The following is an 8,831-nucleotide window of genomic DNA, read 5'->3' on the forward strand; positions in this document are numbered from 1 at the left end:
TGTCTTAAATGATTTAATCACTGATCTGAGAGCCTTGAATGGCTTCACCGCTTTCTTTGACTTTGTTTGGAGGCCATTCAATGTTCACCTGCTTTGGAAATAAATATTTCCACTAAAAAGACTTAACTGATACTCTTTGCCGCATCCTGATACACTTTGACACTGAAACTGTGCCTTTTCCTTACTCTGATATTCTTTAAACTGTCTAATCGCCCCTTTTTGCTCTTTTAATGCAAAAATAACTGCTGCAAAGACTTCCGCGGCCTTTGGGATGCTATCGGCGCTGGTCGATCAAAAATAGTATTAAACTCTGAAGAAATGCCGCAAAAAAGGAGGAATTGCATGCTGCTGACCGTGCTGAGGCCGAGACTGGCTTTCTAGAGCTAAACAGGGCTTTGGAGCGATCCAAAATGGCTTGAAATGCATGAATTCCCTTTAACTGGAGCCGGGCGCGGGCGCTGGAAGAAATCCTGTGTAAAATGGCCATTTTCTTTAAAACAGGAAAAAAAACCATTTACACGCAAAAATTGCAAAATTCCGGGGCGGGAGAGACACTATTCATCAGATTAAATCACAGCCATTGGATCCGGTGCGGGCTGATCCAACGGCTGGCGCTAACTCGGCGGTTGGCGGATCGGTGGTCCCAACATGTAAAACCTCCGATGAGCGAAATAGTGCGCAGACCCGAAATCTTTTAAGGCCCTCTTTATTTTATTTCGGGTCCGGCCCATCGACAGAACCCAAATTGGCGGTGTTACAATGGAAATGGGTCTTCGGACCCAAAACCCTTCAAAACTGTGTTTTATTGCTTTTCGGGTCTCAAAAGGGGCGTACAGTACCACCACCTTCTCGGACCTGGAATCCTTTAAGTGTTACTTTATTTTATTTCGGCTCCGGCATATCGGAGCCTTCCCTCTTCGCTGTTCAAGGGGCCTTTACGGACCCGAAATATATATATGTCGTGCTTTGTAGCTTTTTGGCTCCGCTGGTTGGAGCCATATATATGGGAATGATGTGATAGAACATGAACCGTTGGATGAGCGGGCCCGAATGGGCGGCTATGATTTGGTCGCTGTTCCGCTATCAGGGAATTTGCGATAGGGCCTGCGCTATATGAAAATGCGGGGATTTATGATAAAATTAAGTTTTATGAAAAACTTAAGTTTGAACGATAAAACATGATATATGCGTTTAAACGGGAAATTGCGATGCGGAGGGCTCTTGATAGCGATATCGCTTCGGATGCGATAGCGATATCGGATTGGCGGAGGGGTCGGGGCTTATATACATGGCACAAAACTTTGTGATACGTCGATGCGAAGTCACGATCGGCGATAAACCATCGGGGGAACACATATATGGGCCAACATTGATCGCTGCCCCCTCCCGACTGCGATATCGCATCGGAGGGGGTAAAAAGGGAGATTTTGTATTCGGAGCAGGGTTTTAACATAAAAGGGAGGCTTTGTGAAAATAGAGGAGTTTCCTTTAGAGTTTGGCATGAATTATAAGGCATCAGAGGGGGTCCGATAGCCCAAAAAAGGAGGAATTTTCATGCATTTGAGGGATTTTCATGGTTTTTTGCATGATTTTTGGGATTTTTATGCCTTGGAAGGAGTCCAAAGACACTCAAGAGGGATTTTATGCAGTTTTAGAAGGGTTTTAAGGCCAAACAAGGGGTTTATGCCTTGAGAAGGTAAAAACAAAGCAACAAGGATGGTTTTTGTACATTTTTAAGGGAAAACTATGCTTTGGGAAAGAGTCCCAAAGCATTTGGGAGGTTTTATGGAGTGATGAGGGGTTTTATGCATCGAAAGGAGTCCAAAATGCATGAGAAGATGGTTTAAGGAGGAAAAGGAGGATTCTTGCTAAGTTTCAGCTAAACTTAGCAATTCCCAAGCACACTTATGGTTATTTTTCAACCAGGGGGAGGGGATAAGTATATAGGCGAGCTATTTAACATGGTTTTAGTAGGGGAAGGGGAGATAGATAGGGATTTACCTAATAGAGTTAGTAGTTAATATGAATTGTGATGAGAAAAGCGCTAAGTATGGAGATCTTAGGCTCTTAAGGGGGAAAATGACTCATAGAGGAAGTACGGACATTCCTTGAGTAAAGAAAATCTTTACCAAGGCAACTGATATGAAAATGATGAGACTAAGAGATATCAAGCAGATCTTGACCTCTTTAGGGGAGGTTAGTGAGTGATTTGGGGAAGAGGAAGAAGGGGAAGTTAGACATGCCTCGCTTGAGCTCCTTCAAATGGAAAACTACCTCAAACTTGTGATATGAATAGATATGACACTTGAAAATATGAAATGGATCACAAGCCATGATTCTGCAACCACAAAACTACTTACCCGACCTACTTGCCTAGCATTTTCTCTTCTTTTTGGTTTGGGTGCACTTGAACTAGCATACCCAACTTTTCATTCTTTTCTTCTTGCTGTCCTCCTATCTAAATCTACACTTATTGCATCCAGGGGCTTAGATTAAGCTGTTGAGTACCCAAGATTCTCTACCTATCTACAAATCTGCCAAGATTAAACAGTTTGGATAGATATTCATCTCTATATTCTAAAACAAGAAATTGAAACCTAGGGAGGCAAAGATTAAGCTGTTTGGCCTTTCCTTAACAGAAAACTTATCAAAATTGATTAACTCATCAAAATTTGGAATACAGCAGTGGCGTTTAGACTAGCACACTCTCATGGCCTCTTCTTTTGCCTCTTAAGGAAATATGGAACATTGCAGCATGCAAAGTATGACATATTTGGCATGTAAAAACGTCGATCATGAAAGATGAAAACCTGTTGCAACAGGAGGCTAACAAGACCTCAATTTGTGCTCTGTGGACTGTTGTCAAAAGGGCCAGTAGTACCGGGATTTGTTTGGCTAAATCACCTCTGAACCTAGGTCAGGCCCATACAAGCCAACAAATGGTTCCTTTGCTAGGATCGGGATCTGCATAATGGATGTCTGATGTCGTGCCATTGGAATCCAATAATGAAGGAAATTGAAGGGTGGTTGGACAAGAAGATTCACGAGTTTGCGGCGTAGGAAAACAGAAATCCGTGAGTATCTAAGGAACAATGGTTGGAGCGCTACTTGTATACGAAAATCCATGAAATTTTCTTTGCATCCTATCCTTCTGAGCTGTATGAGTGGGTCGTGAAGCTAGACGACAGTTAAGGAAGGTGTAGTCTCAACAAACCAATCGTGTGGACTCCAAAATTAGTGCGCAGACTAGAAGCGTCAGGAGAGAAGATCGCGTGAGCTATGGATCATTGGCTCGACCGAATTATAGGAGGATTTATCACTGATTTCAAAGTAGATACGACCATTGGCTTGACCAAATTATAGGAGTATTTACCATTGAGTTCGCAGTAGATACGACTTTCAGCTACAGTGAGACGGAGTGACGTTTCCTCAAGGGACCGTGATGTAAGTATATTAAATCTTTGAACACTTGGATTAAGATGCTATTGTGTGAAAAGTGGGTTATGCGAATAAATTAATGTTTGGTTCTACGCAAAGTGGGAAATAGTGAAGAATTGGAAACCACTCCCTTAACTTCCCCCTCGCAGGAAAGCAAGGAAGAGCTTGCGAAAGTTTCTCCGAGAAGCGTGGTCAGTCTAATAAGGCAGCAAATTCCACACTTACCACCTCCACCTACACCGCCACTCATCTCACCCTCCTCACCTCCATCTCCACCCACCCCCCCCGCCACCACCATAGTTCAGTATGGCGAGTGCGATCAAACTACCGGTATTCTGAGGAGTAGGAAATGAAGATCCGGACCAATTTTGGTCTGTGGTAAGAGCGATATGGAAGCACAAGGTGTTGTGGATGACAATATAAAAAAGGCTATGTTGGTAAGCGCATTGTAGGATCACGCATTAACATGGTATAAGAAGCATTCTAATGACCATACAAACATAGGAATCATGGAAATCCAGACAGCGCTGAAGAGGGAATTTAGCAGGCCAAAGTCAGAAACACAATCAATCATCGGGTCTAAGGAGATCGCGATGCTCTTGGGCGAGACCCCCTCGGATTTGGACCAAAGAATAAAGGGCATGATTTGCGAATCTAACATGACATTGATGGATGGACAACACCGCGCATGGTTTGTAGCGTCACTAACACCGCACTTATAGATGGCGCTGTCATAGCAAAAACTTTCCACCCACGCTGTAGCTTTGGAGATGGTGATGAGATTGCATGAGACCCCTATACAAGACCCTGGTTTGGGAGTCCAACAAATCCACGCGCAATTGGAAAATCTGTGTTTGGAGATGTAGAGTTTGAAACAGGACAAGACCCCTTAGCTAGAGGCGCACGAGGAGGTATGGTGCATAAAATGCAAAGGCCAGGGGCATGACAAGGACCACTGTCTAGTATTCACGAATTACTTGAAAGGAGGAGGGCCGATGCCATTAAGACTTGAGGCACAGGCAGGACAAAGCACGACGCTTGCATTATGGTGCGCGATTTGTCAGATAGGAGGAAAGCACACTACAGATCATTGTCATCTATTGCAGAAGCATACGCAGACATCCCAACAATTGTTTTGTAATTTCTGCAGGTTGGTAGGCCATGATGAATGCATATGTAGAAGCTACGAACCATTTCCTATAGGGTGTAGGCAGAAACGTGAGCCCTCGACCCAAATGCAGGAATGGCGCACACTAGATTTCGGGGTGCGGTTGAGGTTGAGGTGGAATGGGACTAGGAAAGGGTCATAGACAACTAATTTGTTACAATTACGGAGGTCCAGGTCACTATGCCCACGATTGTACAAACTTGACAAGGACTTCATGTTTGTATTGTATCCAGTTTGATCATGAGGTAGAAGACTGCCCTACATTGATAGCAAGACTGCGTGAAAAATGGGTACTTCAGCCCCCTTTGACTCAGAATATATAGATGATGAGGTCTAAGCCGCGCGAAGAAGACCCGAATGTAAACATGATGCTCTAGAGCGGTATGACCACTGGCGATGATAAGGGTAAGCAGTCAGAAGAAAGTGCGTGGGTTCGCAAGGCTCCTACAAAGGAACCAGAATTTGATTTAGAATGCGTGAAGGAGACATTTATGGAAGCTAAGAAGAGCTTCACGGAGGCCTCCACTTCAGGTAGTAAGGATCAATTCAAACCAGGGATGGATCCTTCAATGCTCACTACCTTTCTGGAGACATGCATGAAACTGCTACGTGACAGCAAAGCAGTAAAAGGACTATAGGAACTTATCGCTAGGTGCGCGGGGTTAGGAGATCTGCGCATGGTCTGGAAACTTGGGAAACATGTATTACGCACAGGAAGGGAAATGAGGTTGATTGCACAAATCGGCTTGTATGAAATGGATTAGGTAATCCTAGATATTAGATCGAACGTGAATGTACTGCCAAAACAAACATGGGAATGCATGGGCAGACCCATGCTACAATGGTCTCCTATTCAGTTTCGAATGGAGAACCAACAAAAGATCTTGCCCATGGGAAGATTACAAGGGGTAAATTAGATATTGAAGGTGTGAGCGCACAGGCAAATTTTGAAGTTATAGAGATTGTCGATGACAATGATCCCTATCCCGCGCTACTAGGAATAGACTGGGCCACTGATATGAACAGAGTCATAAATCTGAAGAAGCGTAAAATGATATTTGAGAAAAAATCACTACGCATAGTAGTACCGCTAGATCGAGCTGAAGGAGCACGATACACTGAACGGTGCGTGACGATGATAGTGATGATGATCTCGATTATATTTACAAGATAACCACGTGAGAAGAGGATTGAGTGAATCCAACAGCAGATGGAAGGATTTCATGGGCGTGCGAAAGCTCCTGCACTTCAGATTCAAACGAAGAGATAGAGTGATGGTAAAATCGGTTGCATGAAGTAAAAATGCTTAATTGCAACATGATGGTTAGATCACTGCGCTGCGTGACAACAGAGGTAAGGGATCTGCCTACATATGATGGGTTGAAAATGGTGGATGAATTCCTAAACAAATTTGAAAGCGTAGTACGATAACAACAACGATTCGATGCTCTAAAGTGGGCACTGCGCATGATGCCCGCACGATCGTGGGGTACGCATCAAGGAAGTTTTGAGGACTAGCGTGGATTCAGCAGAATGATGCACCTACGATTTGGGAAACCACATATACGGCTAGTAGACAAATATGATGGATGAGATGATCCATGCACACACCTCGTGAAATGGACCAAGGTCTATGGGGAAGAGCCATATCCTGAATGGGTACATTTATTCTATCATACCTTGGATGACATACCCATGAATTGGTATACTGAGACAGAGCTCGGATATGGTACGAGCGAATGGGATGTCTTACATGAGGGATTTTTGTTAACCTTCATGTTTGAAGATCATTGGTCAGATATTATTGATGATGCGCTACAGGTAGTAAAAGCAGCTATATTCAAAATACCCTAGGAGCCAATGGAAGTACTTCAGCCAGAATGGGCGACACGATTGAGCTGCGCGCTAGAGTGTTACAACGTAAATGTTGAGGAGGATGATGAGGACCCATGAAATATTAACATTTCAAAAAAAGAAGGCTGTTGCAAGATTCGAGGACCATCACTTGAAGACCCCAACATCACCACGTCGCTAAAGACAAAGCAGGTCAACATTGGAACGGAGGCAGAGCCGAAGTACGCAATGCTTGGGGACTATTAGGATGATGCCATGGTGGATAAGGTCACTGAGTTACTCTACAAATACCAAGACTTATTCTCGACCAAAATTACTGACTTAAAAGGGATCGTTGGCGACTTAGGGATGATGAAGATCACCCTGAAACCCAATGTGAAGGCAGTTAAGCAGCGGCATTACCGCTTGAATCCGAAGTATAAAGAAAAGGTCTGCGACGAATTAGACAAAATGCTCGTAGTTGGAATTATTGAACTACTGGAAGAATCTGACTGGGTGAGTCCTATGGTAGTACAGGAGAAGAAATAGAAGGGCGAAATAAGAATATGCGTGGACCTCAGAAAGCTGAACGACGCATGTGTACACAATCCATTCCTGACACCATTCACAGATGAAGTACTGGAGAATGTTGGTGGTCAGGAAGCATACTCATTCATGGATGGGTTCTTAGGGTACCATCAGATCAAGATCGTGCCGGAAGATAGGAACAAAACAACTTTTGGAACCGAATAGGGTTGCTTTCAATACACCATTATGCCATTTGGATTGAAGAACGTGCCGGCTATATTTTCGCGCATCGTTGTGGTTGCGTTCAAAGAATACATCCAAAATTTCTTGGAGGTCTATCTTGATGATTGAATTGTCTTTGGATTAGTTAAGCACCATGTAGCAAGCTTACGCTTGATGTTATGTACTTGCCGCTGACACCAGATTGTGTTGAACCTTAAGAAGTGCACATTCCTCGTTCCCTTTGGAAACCTGCTGGGACATGTGGTCTGCAAACAAGGATTGATGGTGGACCCTGTGAAGATTTCTGTTATTCTAAATTTGGAAGCACTGCGAAGTGTTAAACAACTATGTGCTACTCTGTGGCACACTGGATACTATAGGAATTTCATCAAAAGTTATGCCCAAATAACAACGCTGATGGAAAAGCTATTAAAAAGGATGTTACATGTTGATGGAATGATGATTTCATGAAGAGTTTGGATGTCCTAAAGGGGAAATTGGCCTCCGCTCCAATCCTGGTCTTCCCAAAATGGGATGTGGAATTTCATGTACATGTTGATGCATCGTGTAATGTGCTGGGAGCCATACTCACACAGGAGGGCATGGAGGGCGTGGATCACCCGATTGCATTTGCAAGTCAGAGATTTTCGAATGTAGAAAATAACTATTCCACCACCAAGTGCGAGGGGTTGGCAATGATGTATGTGCTCCAAAAATACCGACACTATTTACTCGGAGGACATTTCAAGATGTATACCGACCATTCCGTGTTGAAATACCTGGTGAATAAGTTTGTGTTGGGGGGGGGGGGCGCATATGCAGATGGCTTTCACTGTTTCAAGAATATGATTTTGAGGTCATCGTCAAGCCGGGACGCCTAAACGCAGTACTAGATCACTTGTCACGAATTGAGATGGGCGAGGAACCAACGAATTTGGAAGAGGGACTACCTGATGCACAACTCTTTGTAGTGCACGTCGCAGATGAACACTTTGAAGATATAATCCATTTTATAACAACAGGGACTGCACCAAAGGAATAATCAGTCCAACAGAAGAAGGAATTGGTGGTGCGCGCGACAGACTTTTCTGTCATCGCAAGGCACCTCTACAAAATGGGCAACGATGAGATATTGCGAAGATATGTACTTGAATTTGAATGAGGTCAGATCCTTGTGGAAGCGTATGGGGGTGCTACAGGAGGACACTATGCAAGATGCGTGACCGCACAAAAGATTCTTCACGTAGGGTTATGGTGGCCAACACTGCACTAGGATTCAAAAGCCCACTGTAAGGTCTGTGATATATGTCAAAGGACTAGAAAACCATCTCGAAGGGACGAGATGCCATTAAATCCACAAATGACACTGCAACCATTTGAAAAATGGGCAATCAACTTTGTGGGACTGATCAAACCTTAGGGAAAGATGGGCGCGTGCTACATCATCACCGCGACGGAGTACCTGACATGATGGGTGGAAGCGCAGCTGGTTAAGGACTGCACGACCGCTACGAATGTGAAGTTTTTGTTTGAAAATGTGTTGACATGATTTGGCTGTTCGAAAATCTTAATGAGTGATCGCGGAACACATTTCGTGAATGAAACCATCAACAAACTCACAGAAGGGTTCCAGGTGTATCAT

This window comes from Pinus tabuliformis, chromosome 4_1, assembly GCF_031772625.1.
Source record: "Pinus tabuliformis cultivar Carrire ecotype Pingquan chromosome 4_1, CPIR1, whole genome shotgun sequence".
Taxonomy (NCBI): domain Eukaryota; kingdom Viridiplantae; phylum Streptophyta; class Pinopsida; order Pinales; family Pinaceae; genus Pinus; species Pinus tabuliformis.